This window comes from Tinamus guttatus, unplaced genomic scaffold, assembly GCF_059628265.1.
Source record: "Tinamus guttatus ecotype Peru unplaced genomic scaffold, ASM5962826v1 Tinamus_guttatus_pri_ptg000498l, whole genome shotgun sequence".
Classification (NCBI taxonomy): Eukaryota; Metazoa; Chordata; class Aves; order Tinamiformes; family Tinamidae; genus Tinamus; species Tinamus guttatus.
This window is the reverse complement of record NW_028289032.1, coordinates 596,977-610,997: the sequence shown is the minus strand read 5'-3', so window position 1 is coordinate 610,997 and position 14,021 is coordinate 596,977.

The following is a 14,021-nucleotide window of genomic DNA, read 5'->3' as shown; positions in this document are numbered from 1 at the left end:
GGACAGACAATGTCTTCCGCAGTTTACCAAAGTTGGTGGTTGATTTTTTTTCCTTTTAGTGCAAGAGTGATCATCCCTCTAAATAGGTGTTCTGATTCAGCTGCAAATGATGAGGATCATCCAGGGAATTACTAGGTAGAGCTTAATGACTAGTCATACAGGGGGCAGAGGGTACATTTAGATGATTTGTAAAATATTTATTTTGCTAAATATCATACATCTCAAGCCCAAAGGTAGTGATGGAAATACAGTAGTTAATCTGCAATGTCCTGAAGAGTGAAAGCAGGAAAAAAAAAACTACAGGGAAATTATTATTGGAATGTTGTTTGTAAGATGAAAAACAAAGGCAGAATATTTCCATTTTGCTTAAAACAGCTGCTGAGGTGGTTGATACCTGCACCATTGGGCAGGGGCCAGTGAAGGGATATATGAAACATTCTGAAATGTAGCTGCAACTTCCAGGCTTCATTCTAGGACCACATGATAGAAGATCAACTGGAATAGGAAGGAAGATTGAGGGTGATTGTCAGAATACACATGATGCACCCTCAATTATCTGTTACTGAAGTGAACAATACTCCATTTTAAGCTATTTATAGAAGTGAATTGCAGTATTTAGAGAATATTAGAATGTCTGTAAAAGTGGATTTAATAGGTTAATATGGATTTTCATATTAAATCTGCAAAACAAGATCAAAGCCCACAAGTTTTACTGCTATAAAAATAAATTATACTCATTGTTATAATGAAACCTAAAAGTACAGCTCAGTTTTGAATTATGAACTCCCCGAGATTTTTCTCCCTTTTTTATATATATTTAACTGAACAAATATCTATTCTTTTACTCCAGGTCTAATTTCATTTATCAGTAGAAATTGGGAGTAAAACACATTGTTAGAAGTTAATCTGACCTAACTGTATTTTGTGCTAATTGTTGGATATGGGGTATGCAGTAATGTATCTCGGCTTTTCAGCTTCTGTCTTTAATTTCTGCATGGTCCATATTAGAGTGCTGATGTCAACCATGTTGTTATTATTTCTCTCAGTCAAATAACTGCTGAGTAACTTTTAAATAATCTTTATATTCATCTGTATACCACAATGCTGTTACTTATGTATGCTATTACTATATGAACAGTGATAATGTAGATACATGGCATCAGTCTGCATTACATATATAGATTCCGACATCTGCCATTCTATAAATAAACCCGGCACATTTTCCTGTAGTTACGCTTGTACTGGGTGAAACAAAGAGCATGGCGAAATCAAGAAACAGGCTGTAAGATAATACTACATGGTGTACTTGGAATCTTGTGTTGTCATGTACCAAGGAAAGCATACTAAAAATTCAGAAGCTGAGAGCGCCTGTTGAATCCTTTTAATATTTAAAATCCCATATTTCATGGGAGAGACCTCTGCATTTCTAACAGTGCTCAGAGCTTTATATAAACACAACTAACGTGGGTTTTTTTTTTTTTTTGGGGGGGGGGTTAATTTAAATGAGATTATTAAGGAAGAGATCACCTGTGTTTTTTTTTTTTTTTTCTCCTTTTAGAACTCAGAATAGATGCACAAATGTTAAAAAAATCATGGAGTACTGTTTTAAGAAGTAAATATCACAGAATCCCAGAATGGTTGAGGTTGGAAGGGACCTCTAGAGATCATCTAGTCCAACCTCCTGCTCCAGCAGCAGGGACACCTAGAGCACGTGGCACAGGGTGGCATCCAGGCAGGTTTGGAAGGGTTTGGCCCCATTCTCCCTACATTCTCCCCTCAGGTACTTGTACATGTTGATCAGATCCCCTCTCAATCTTCTCTTCCCCAGGCTAAACAGGCCCAGCTCGCTTAGTCTTTCCTCATACGATAGATGCTCCAGTCCCTTAATTATCTTCATTGCTCTACGCTGGACCCTCTCTAGAAGTTCCCTGTCCCTCCTATACTGGGGAGCCCAGAACTGCACCCAATACTCCACCTTCGGAAGAAGGGGCAGGCAACTCGGGAAGAGTACAAGGATGTCGCTAGGGTATGTAGAGAGGAAATTAGAGAGGAGAAAGCTCGGATGGAACTCAATCTAGCCACTGTTGTAATAGATAACAACAAATGTTTCTACAAATACATTAACAAGAAAGGGAGGGCCGAGGAGAACCTCCATCCTTTATTGGATGCGTCAGGGAACATTGTCACCAAGGATGAGAATAAGGCTGAGGTACTTAATGCGTTCTTTGCTGCAGTCTTTAATGCCCAGATCAGTTATCCTCAAGGTACTTGGCCCCCTGAGCTGGAAGACACCTATGGAGAGCAGAAGAACCCCCCCATAATCTAGGAGGAAACAGTCAGTGACCTGCTACTCCACTTGGACACCCACAAGGCTATGGGGCCAGATGGGATCCACCCGAGGGTCCTGAGGGAGCTGGCGGAAGTGCTCGCCAAGCTGCTCTCCATCATCTACCAGCGGTCCTGGTCAACAGGGGAGGTCCCAGGCAACTGGAGACTTGCCACTGTGACACCCATCTACAAGAAGGGTCGGATGGAGGATCCAAGGAACTCCAGTGTCAGCGATTGCAGCTGGTCTGTGAGATCCCTGACTCCCTTAGCAGAGAATGTTAACCTTGAGAAGATTAGAATGTATCTGTGAGATACGGAGTTCACACCAAGACAGCAGACAGTTGTTAACAAGTTTAAGGAGGTTTGGCCACGGAGCAGAAACTGGCCAAGCTAAGAATCATCCAATCATAAATCTGTTACTAGCTACTGTCCTTTGTAGTCCTCACCAATAAGCAGCAGCCACGACGAGGAGAGCTCAGTATAAATAATGTACTTGGAAAACAATAAAGCGTAGTTTGCGTTGCATCTACCCTAGTTGTTTGTGTTTTTGGCCGTCACAACTGCGACACTCCAGGCCTGTCAGCCTGGCCTCGGTATTGGGGAAAGTTATGGAGCAGATCATCTTGAGGGCGATCACACAGCATGTGTGTGACAACCAGGGGATCAGGCCCAGCCAACATGGGTTCCTGAAAGGCAGGTCCTGCCTGACCAACCTGATCTCCTTCTGTGACCAGGCGACCTGCCTAATGGATGAGGGAAAGGCTGTGGATGTGGTCTACTTAGCCTTCAGTAAGGCCTTGGACACTGTCTCCCACCGCCTTCTCCTGGAGAAGCTGGCAGCTCACGGCTTAGACAGGTGGACTCTTCGCTGGGAGAAGAACTGGCTGGATGGCTGGGCCCAGGGAGTGGTGGTGAATGGGGTTAAATCCAGCTGGCGACCGGTCACGAGCAGTGTTCCCCAGGGTCAGTGTTGGGGCCGGTCCTCTTTAATATCTTTATCACTATGTGAAGGACGTGGAGATGCTGGAGCATGTCCAAAGAAGGGCAACTAAGCTGCTGAAGGGACTGGAGCACAGACCTCAGAGCACAAACTGGAGCGGCCGAGGGACCTGGGATTATTTAGTCTGGATAAGAAGAGGCTCAAGGTGACCTTATCGCTCTCTACAACTACCTGAAAGGAGGTTGTAGCGAGGCAGGGCTTGATCTCTTCTCCAGAATAACTCCCGCTAGTACAAGAGGAAATGGCCTCAAGCTGTGCCAGAGGAGGTTCAGGTTAGACATTAGGAACAATTTCTACATGGAAAGAGCGGTCAAGCATTGGGACAGCCTGCCCGGGGAAGTGGTGGAGTCACCATCCCTGGCAGTGTTCAAGAAATGTGTGGATGAGGCACTTCTTAGGGACATGGCAGGCATGATGTTGAAGGGCTTGCAGTTGGACTTGATCTTGAAGGTATAATCCAACCTGTTGCCGTTCTAACAGCGCAGCCACCCGGTTCAAGACCACCCCCAAGCCATTCGGTCCATTAACTAGTTGACACCAATGCGATGGACGACAAAATGACCTTTATTGTTGGGTAACAAGGTATTATATAGCCAAGGTTTACAACGTCACATCCGTCTGCTTACATCATAAACTAACACTATTGGCTATTAGGGGCTCTATCTTTCCGTACAGCACGACATCTTCCGGCCGCCGGACCTAACTACCTGCAACATTTCCCCCCCCCCCCCATGCATAACAAAATTAGCTAAAATATAACTATCTTATTCTTACTTATTTTCTTATCTAATTCTAATTTTAATTACTTGTTCTTATTTTATTCTTACTTACTGTTATTATTACTACCTTATTTTTACTATACTATTCTTATTATTATATTATTCTATCCTTATAACAATGTTAAAATTATGTATCATAACTTTGGCATTAAAAAGCATAAGGCACAAAGAAGAAGGTATGGTGGATATCCACTGAGTGGATATATCTGTTCAAATATCTATTTGAAGGACTGGTGTGACTTTACTTGTCTTATAACTTCCGGAATTAAGATGACGCAAAGACATCGCAGACCCCTCTTGCGGAGGGTGTTTTGTTGTTTTCTGGATTCAGTCAGCGTGGAACTCACAGTCTCCGGTGGGATGTATGTCACTGGGGCGCACGGGTTACTTGGGGCGCCCGATGATCTGGTTCTGTGAACAGAAACTCACAATTTTCATTAGTTTTATTTTGAAGGTCTGGTTTAATAGACTTAAGCGGACACCACTTGACTCTGCCATCTTTCCTGACGGCGGCATACCCTCGCCCTGTTAGAACTAGTTTCCACCCTTGTTCCCATTCTCCCAGTTCATTTCTAATCATAACTGGTGGGCCTTCTTCTAGTGCTCGAGTGGCCCAGTGTTTTTGGGTGGGACTTTTCACTTCCTCCCCCCTGGGAAATTGATTTAGTGCTAACAAGGCAGTCGCTAGTAGACGTGTTTGGTCTCCTGTGGGAATGGCGTTGCTAAAGCCCTCTGCATTTGCTAATACCTCTAATTTAGACTTCAGAGTTTGGTTTGCTCGTTCTACTATGGCTTGTCCTGTGCTATTATATGGGATGCCATGTGTTAGGGTAATACCCCATCTCAGGGCAAATGCTTGGACTGATTTAGATACAAAATTTGGACCGTTGTCTGTTTTGATCTGATTAGGAACACCAAGCCACGCCATGGCTGTTAGCCAATGTTGAATGGTTGCTTTGGAGTCAGTTTTAAGGTGTTGAGTGGCTACGATCACTCCACTATATGTGTCTACAGTCACCGCTAGCCACGCTCGAGGTTTCAACAACTGGCAGAGTGTAAAATCTGTTTGCCACACTTCGGAAGGTTTAAGACCTCTGGGGTTTACCCCGCTAGACCACAGTGGTGCTTTCTGACAGTGGGGGCACGTAGCTATTATATGTTTCGCGTCAGTGATTGAAATCTCGCATCTTTTTGCCAACGCTTTGGCTCCGATATGGAGAGACTCATGTAGCTGTCGAGCGTCTCTTAGCGTCCATAGTCTTTTTGCAGCGGCGTCTGCTTTATTATTACCGATTTGGAAAAATCCTTTAATTGGGCTGTGGCTATTGACGTGGATGACTGATATGGTGCCCTTTCGAGAAAAAAGTGCTTCTTCCAGCATTAGGGCCGTCGTGGATGTTGACACGCCAGGCCCCAACATGGCCAAGCAAAGCTTGGCCACAAACATTGAATCAGTTACTATGTTGAGGTGTTCTGTTGGGAATAGCCCACACGCTAATACGACGGCCATCGCTTCTAACTGTTGGGCTGAAAGCGTGCGATCGATCACTTTAATGCAATGCCATTCTCCTCCCGATTGCCATACTGCCGCTGCTGTTGAAGTCGCTGAGGATGCGTCTGTAAAGACCGTTGGTCCTTGTTGGGGCCGGTCCATGATTTTCTGTGGGAGGTCCATGTTGACAATTGTCAGCATCTGGGTCCAGGGAGGTTTTGCGGCGTACCGGATTTCTCCACCAAATCCGACGAGAGCTACAGCCAGATATTCTGACATCGCTACTGATTGCGTTGGGAGCTGTTTGTGGAAGGGCAGGTATATCCTGGTAGGTTCGATGCCTAGGTGTCTTAAGGCGAGTTTTCTGCCTTTCATGATGAGATTGCCAAGACACTCGACTCCCGGAGAAAATGCACGTGACGGTTTTCCTAGGACTATCCATTGTATTGGCTGAGCTTTTTCAGGAGGGCCCTGCGCTAGTGCTCCTACCCCTCCTCCTTCCGTAAAGTGTACGTATAGATCAAGTGGTAAATTTGGGTTCCACCTGGCAAGCGTGCTGGATGATACTTGCTGTTCAATGAAGTCGAGAGAATCCATTGCCTCTGCTGTTAAAGTTTTTTGTTCCCATGGGCTCTTTCCTTTTAAAAGATCGTGCAGGGGGGTCATGATTTCAGGAGGGATTAGGACAATATTGCGGAGCCACTGTAAAGATCCGACTAACTGCTGCATATCATGGAGTGTTTTAATGTTTCGATGGATTTTTATTTTGGGGGGGGTTATATAAGAACTTGTGATCCCTACTCCCAAAAAACTTACACATGGTCCCTTTTTGATTTTCGCACTTGCAATTTCGAATCCGTTCGTTTTCAGGGTTTCTGAAACTACTAACACCAATTGGTCCACTTGACTTCCTGATGGTGCAGCGATTAAAATATCGTCCATGTATTGAATAATAGTCACAGTCGGATTATTGCGTCGGACTGGTGCCAATGCCCGATCCACCGTAATCTGACAGATAGTGGGTGAATTGATCATTCCTTGAGGCAACACTTTCCACTGGAAACGTAGGTTGGGGCGCTGACTGTTTGGAAACACAATAGAAAAGGCAAACCGCTCCCTGTCTTCCTCATGCAGAGGTATTGAGAAGAAACAGTCTTTGATATCAAGGACAGCACAGGGTTGTCCTTCCGGTATCATAGAGTTCATAGGCAATAACGTTTGAACAGGACCCATGGGTTGGATTCTCTTGTTGACTTCGCGTAGATCATGGAGGAGACGGAACTCTTTGCCATTTCGTTTGTGTATTACAAAAACTGGGGTGTTCCACGGGCTGGTGGAGGGTTCTATATGACCTCGCTGTAATTCGCGGTCGATTATCTCTAGAAGATTATCTCTAGATTATCTCTACCTGCAACACCAACCATAATGATTCTATGATTTCTATCTTTCAATGTCAAACTGAAACATAGATTTCCCCTCTTTCTACACAAAGAACACTGGCTGACCTTTCATTATTAATCTGTATAGTTATAACTATTGATGCTGAATTCAGGAGATAATGAAAATATCTCCAAATTAGTTCATACATTGCGCATCTGTTCCTCTGCATTGTTTTTGCAGAAAGAGACCTGTGGTGAAAGTTTCAATCCCAAGCTCCCCAAATTCAGTCAGCTATAAATTGCAGGGGCACATGTTCTCTACTTTTTATTGTTACCCAAACACCAGAAATCAGCAACAAAACCAAATTGTGGCAGGGAATCAAATGAAGAAGGAAAAAAATAAATCCTGGTCAGTAGTCATTGCAGAGATGTATCCACAAAAAATAAAAAGCACACATACAATGATGAGGATGGAATAATGGGCCATAAGAGCACAACAGCAGGCACTTTAATATTTAAATGAGCAAGACTTGATCCTAAAAAACTCTTAGACAAAGCTAAAGAGATCAAAGACCTGCCTGAGAAAGAAGCGTCTGCAAAGAAAAGTTCGGGACTACTTACAGGAGGGAATATTTTGATCATCAATGAGGGCACAGAGGGCACCCTCAGCAAGTTTGCAGATGATACCAAACTGGGTGGAGCGGCCAACACTCCCGAGGGCTGCGCAGCCATTCAGAGGGACCTAGACAGGATGGAGAGTTGGGCAGAGAGGAACCTCATGAGATTCAACAAGGGCAATTGCAGGGTCCTGCACCTGAGGAGGAGTAACCCCAGGCACCAGTACAGACTAGGGGTTGACCTGCTGGAAAGCAGCTCCGCGGAGAGAGAGGTGGGAGTCCTGTTTGACACCAAGTTAACCATGAGGCAGCAATGTGCCCTCGTGGCCGGGAAGGCCAATGGGCTCCTGGCTGCATCAGGAGGAGCATTGCCAGCAGGTTGAGGGAGGGGATCCTGCTTCTCTGCTCAGCTCTGGTGAGGCCGCACCTGGAGTATTGGGTGCAGTTCTGGGCTCCCCAGGACAAGAGGGACGTGGAACTTCTAGAGAGGGTCCAGCATAGAGCCACAAAGATCATTAAGGCACTAGAGCATCTATCATATGAGGAAAGACTGAGCGAACTGGGCCTGTTTAGTCTGGAGAAGAGAAGGCTGGGAGGAGATTTGATCAATATGTATAAGTACCTGAGGGGAGAATGTAAAGAGGATGGTGCCAAACTCTTCTCGGTGGTGGCCAGTGACAGGACAAGGGGTAATGGGTACAAATTGAAACCCAGGCAGTTCCATCTCCATGTGAGGAAGAACTTCTTTCCTGTGAGGGTGCCAGAGCCCTGGAACAGGCTGCCCAGAGAAGTTGTGGCATCTCCTACTCTGGAGATCTTCCAAACCCGCCTGGATGCCACCCTGTGCCACGTGCTCTGGGTGTCCTTGCTTGTGCAGGGGGATTGGACAAGATGATCTCTAGAGGTCCCTTCCAATCTAAACCATTCTGGGATTCTGTGATATGGAAAGAGGTAAAAAGCTTTTTTTTTTTTCTTATTAAAGCTGTAGTGTTATTTTAAAAAATGCATAAACTTGAGGAAAAGGGCCGTTAAGAAGGCTTTTTATGTTCGAGAGTGAAAGCTGTCAGAGCTGTCTGCTTTACCATGTCTCGTACAAGCTTCATGAGCTTTTGAAAAGCTATTGCCTGAAGAAACACTCACAATTGCAAAGACTAACTAATTTTCTGACATGGCCATTTGGGGACCGCTGCATTTTTGGAGTAACTAACTTTTACATTCCAAGGATTTTATTTGTGCTTTTAAAAAGTTACATTTAACATGCCTTTAAAGAAAGAAAGCTCTAAAACACTTCAGTACAGATGAGAATCAAAGTACCAAGTCCTTTGAAGACTTGAGCCAGGGCCCTAGAAGGAAAGGGGGTCTAGGAGAGTTGGCGAATATTCAAGCACCACTTCCTCCAAGCTCAGGATCAGTGCATTCCTATAAGAAAGAAGTCGAGCAAGGCGGGCAGGAGACCTGTGTGGATGGGCAAGGAGCTGTTGGGTAAATTCAATGAGAAAAAGAGCACGTATATAATGTGGAAGGACCAGGCCACATGGGAAGACTATAGGAACATTGTCAGAGAATGCAGGGATGCAACGAGGAAGGCCAAGGCCCGTCTGGAATTAGAGTTAGCGAGAGATGTCGAGGTAACAGGAAAGGCTTCTATAAATACATCAGCAGCAAGAGGAAGACTAGGGAAAATGTTAGTCTGCTGCTGAGTGGGGAGGGTGCCTTGGTGGCAGAGGATGCAGAGAAGGCAGAGTTACTAAATGCCTTCTTTGTCTCAGTCTTTACTGCTGAGGCCAGTCCCCATGAACTACAGCGCCCGGAGACAAGAGAGAGAACCAGGAGAGAGGAGGACTTTCCGCTGGTCGAGGAGGATTGGGTTAGGGATTACTTGGGCAAACTGGACACCCATAAATCTATGGGCCCGGATGGTATGCACCCGTGGGTGCTGAGGGAACTGGTGGGGGTTATTGCTCAGCCGCTCTCCATCATCTTCGAGAGGTCATGGAGGGTGGGGGAGGAGCCAGGGGACTGGAAGAAACCAACGCCACTCCAGTCTTCAAAAAGGGCAAGAGGGAGGAGCTGGGAAACTACAGGCCGGTCAGCCTCACCTCCGTCCCTGGAAATGTAATGGAGCAGCTCATCTCTAGGTATGTGAAGGAAAAGGTGATCAGGAGTAGTCGGCATGGATTCAGCAAGGGGAAGTCGTGCTTGACGAACCTGATAGCCTTCTACGATGAGGTGACCGGCTGGATGGACGATGGGAGCGCCGTGGATGTTGTCTGCCTTGACTTCAGCAAGGCTTTTGACACTATCTCCCATAACATCTTCATGGGGAAGGTCATGAAGTGTGAACATGGACAGTGGAGTGAATTGAGAACTGGCTGGATGGCAGAGCCCAGAGGGTGGTGATAAATGGGGCCGAGTCTGGTTGGAGGCCTGTGGCCAGTGGTGTCCCCCAGAGGTCAGTACTGGGCCTGGTGCTCTTCAACTTGTTCATCAGTGACTTGGACGAGGGCACAGAGGGCACCCTCAGCAAGTTTGCAGATGACACTAAACTGGGTGGAGTGGCCGACACTCCAGAGGGCTGTGCTGCCATTCAGAGGGACCTGGACAGGATGGAGAGTTGGGCAGAGAGGAACCTCATGAGATTCAACAAGGGCAAGTGCAGGGTCCTGCACGTGGGGAGGAATAACCCCAGGCACCAGTACAGACTAGGGGTTGACCTGCTGGAAAGCAGCTCTGCAGAGAGCGATTTGGGAGTCCTGGTTGACAAGAAGTTACCCATGAGTCAACAATGTGCCAAGAAGGCCAAGGCCAATGGGATCCTGGCCTGCATCAGGAAGAGTGTCTCCCGCAGGTTGAGGGAATGGCTGTGATGCTCATTCTTCCTGGCATGAAAGCCAGTACACTTCCCTACTTATTGTAGCAAATGCCTATTGCCAAATTTCCTATTTCTCAACTACATTTAAACTAAAATAGATGTATTTGAAAAAATAAACAATTAGATGATTTCAAGACCCCAAACCAAGGCAGAATGCTTTTGATCCCCCCCAACAAGGTAACAATCAGTGGTACAATCAATAGTACATACAGTCAAGTTTGTGTATTCAATTTAATATATATTGATAAAACTGTTATTGAGTATTTTTAGGCTTGTAATAAAGACACACCTGAAGGAAAAACAGCCAGTAAAAACTTCCAGTGAACCACGTTAAATTCTATGGACAACTTGAGAGTTGATTTTTCTCATGCAGGTTCAATTTCTGGTGTATGTATTCATAATACTTTAATATAACAGCCTTGGCTGAAGAGGAAATTTGACTGTGAAGCCATTAATGAAACATTGCAATGAGAGACTGAGCTCTAATTTTAATGATTGACATACCACATACTAACGGTCACTAGTACCTAGAGAGTAAGCTTGCCCAGTGTAGAGTACAAAATCCAAAAAGGAAAGGAAATTTCGGGAGAGGCTACAAAGAATACAAACAGAGGATTAGGAGAAAATATCTAGCACCAACTGAACACTTTGTGCATGATTTAAAAGACCGTATCACAGAGTTTTGAGAAATGTGGCAAAACGTGGTAACTGAGATCTTCAAAACCCGCTTGGACGCAGTCCTGTACCACATGCTCTAGGTGACCCTGCGTGTGCAGGGGGATTGAACTAGATGACCTCCTCTAGAGGTCCCTTCCAACCTTAAGCATTCTATGATTCTCTGCCTTCCTGGGTGGATACGTGTGTTTGTATAAACTATGAGGTAAAGCTAAAGCTGCAAGTCTGTGCACATGCTAGGGATCTCATGTTCAGTCACACTTGTGGAGTGAGAGAGTGAGCATAATTCCCTCAGAGGGAGGCAAATGGAAACCGTGGGATCAACAATACTCATTTCCAAGTATTTGTGACCATGAGTCGTGCCATTCCAAAACTATGAGAGCACCTGAAAATCAAGAGATTAGAAAATTACTGAATTTTGATATCTTCTTGCACTCTCCATTTTCTGGGTCTTTACAGGGCTACAATTGTTTTCAAGGATAAAGGCTAGAAATATTAAAAAAATAAATAAATACACTGACTTCATGTATATAAATACATGACTTTGGTAAGGTAAAGATCAAACCATGATAAACCGCAAGAGCTAGCAGCAGGGAAGGGACAACTCCCTTAGTACATAACAAGCAGAAATTGACTCATAAACCTGTGGTACTAGCAGAGCTGTTACAATTATAACAGCGAATTATTTACAAAAAGAAAAGATTTTTAAAATGAGTGGTAGAACATAGACTATACATTATTCAGATATAAATAAACAACACATTTTTCTAACTGCCACCATGGTTCGTAGCTTCTTGTTGATCACTATCTGATGGAATGAGTCACATTTTTCATTATTTTTTTAGTCCCCAGACTAAACAGGCCCTGCTCGCTTAGTCTTTCCTCATACTATGGATGCTCCAGTCCCTTAATGATCTTCGTGGCCCTACGCTGGGCCCTCTTGTCCTGGGGATACTCTAGGTGCGGCCTCCCCGGAGCTGAGCAGAGAAGCAGGATCCCCTCCCTCAACCTGTGGGAGACACTCTTCCTGATGCAGGCCAGGATCCCATTGGCCTTGGCCTTCTTGGCACATTGTTGACTCATGGGTAACTTCTTGTCAACCAGGACTCCCAAATCGCTCTCTGCAGAGCTGCTTTCCAGCAGGTCAACCCCTAGTCTGTACTGGTGCCTGGGGTTATTCCTCCCCACGTGCAGGACCCTGCACTTGCCCTTGTTGAATCTCATGAGGTTCCTCTCTGCCCAACTCTCCATCCTGTCCAGGTCCCTCTGAATGGCAGCACAGCCCTCTGGAGTGTCGGCCACTCCACCCAGTTTAGTGTCATCTGCAAACTTGCTGAGGGTGCCCTCTGTGCCCTCATTGATGATCAAAATATTCCCTCCTGTAAGTAGTCCCGAACTTTTCTTTGCAGACGCTTCTTTCTCAGGCAGGTCTTTGATCTCTTTAGCTTTGTCTAAGAGTTTTTTAGGATCAAGTCTTGCTCATTTAAATATTAAAGTGTCTGCTGTTGTGCTCTTATGGCCCATTATTCCATCCTCATCATTGTATGTGTGCTTTTTATCTTTTGTGGATACATCTCTGCAATGACTACTGACCAGGATTTATTTTTTTCCTTCTTCATTTGATTCCCTGCCACAATTTGGTTTTGTTGCTGATTTCTGGTGTTTGGGTAACAATAAAAAGTAGAGAACATGTGCCCCTGCAATTTATAGCTGACTGAATTTGGGGAGCTTGGGATTGAAACTTTCACCACAGGTCTCTTTCTGCAAAAACAATGCAGAGGAACAGATGCGCAATGTATGAACTAATTTGGAGATATTTTCATTATCTCCTGAATTCAGCATCAATAGTTATAACTATACAGATTAATAATGAAAGGTCAGCCAGTGTTCTTTGTGTAGAAAGAGGGGAAATCTATGTTTCAGTTTGACATTGAAAGATAGAAATCATAGAATCATTATGGTTGGATTATACCTTCAAGATCAAGTCCAACTGCAAGCCCTTCAACATCATGCCTGCCATGTCCCTAAGAAGTGCCTCATCCACACATTTCTTGAACACTGCCAGGGATGGTGACTCCACCACTTCCCCGGGCAGGCTGTCCCAATGCTTGACCGCTCTTTCCATGTAGAAATTGTTCCTAATGTCTAACCTGAACCTCCTCTGGCACAGCTTGAGGCCATTTCCTCTTGTACTAGCGGGAGTTATTCTGGAGAAGAGATCAAGCCCTGCCTCGCTACAACCTCCTTTCAGGTAGTTGTAGAGAGCGATAAGGTCACCTTGAGCCTCTTCTTATCCAGACTAAATAATCCCAGGTCCCTCGGCCGCTCCAGTTTGTGCTCTGAGGTCTGTGCTCCAGTCCCTTCAGCAGCTTAGTTGCCCTTCTTTGGACATGCTCCAGCATCTCCACGTCCTTCACATAGTGATAAAGATATTAAAGAGGACCGGCCCCAACACTGACCCTGGGGAACACTGCTCGTGACCGGTCGCCAGCTGGATTTAACCCCATTCACCACCACTCCCTGGGCCTGGCCATCCAGCCAGTTCTTCACCCAGCGAAGAGTCCACCTGTCTAAGCCGTGAGCTGCCAGCTTCTCCAGGAGAAGGCAGTGGGAGACAGTGTCCAAGGCCTTTCTGAAGGCTAAGTAGACCACGTCCACAGCCTTTCCCTCATCCACTAGGCGGGTCACCTGGTCGCAGAAGGAGATCAGGTTGGTCAGGCAGGACCTGCCTTTCAGGAACCCATGTTGGCTGGGCCTGATCCCCTGGTTGTCACACACATGCTGTGTGATCGCCCTCAAGATGATCTGCTCCATAACTTTCCCCAATACTGAGGCCAGGCTGACAGGCCTGGAGCTCCCTGGATCCTCCATCCGACCCT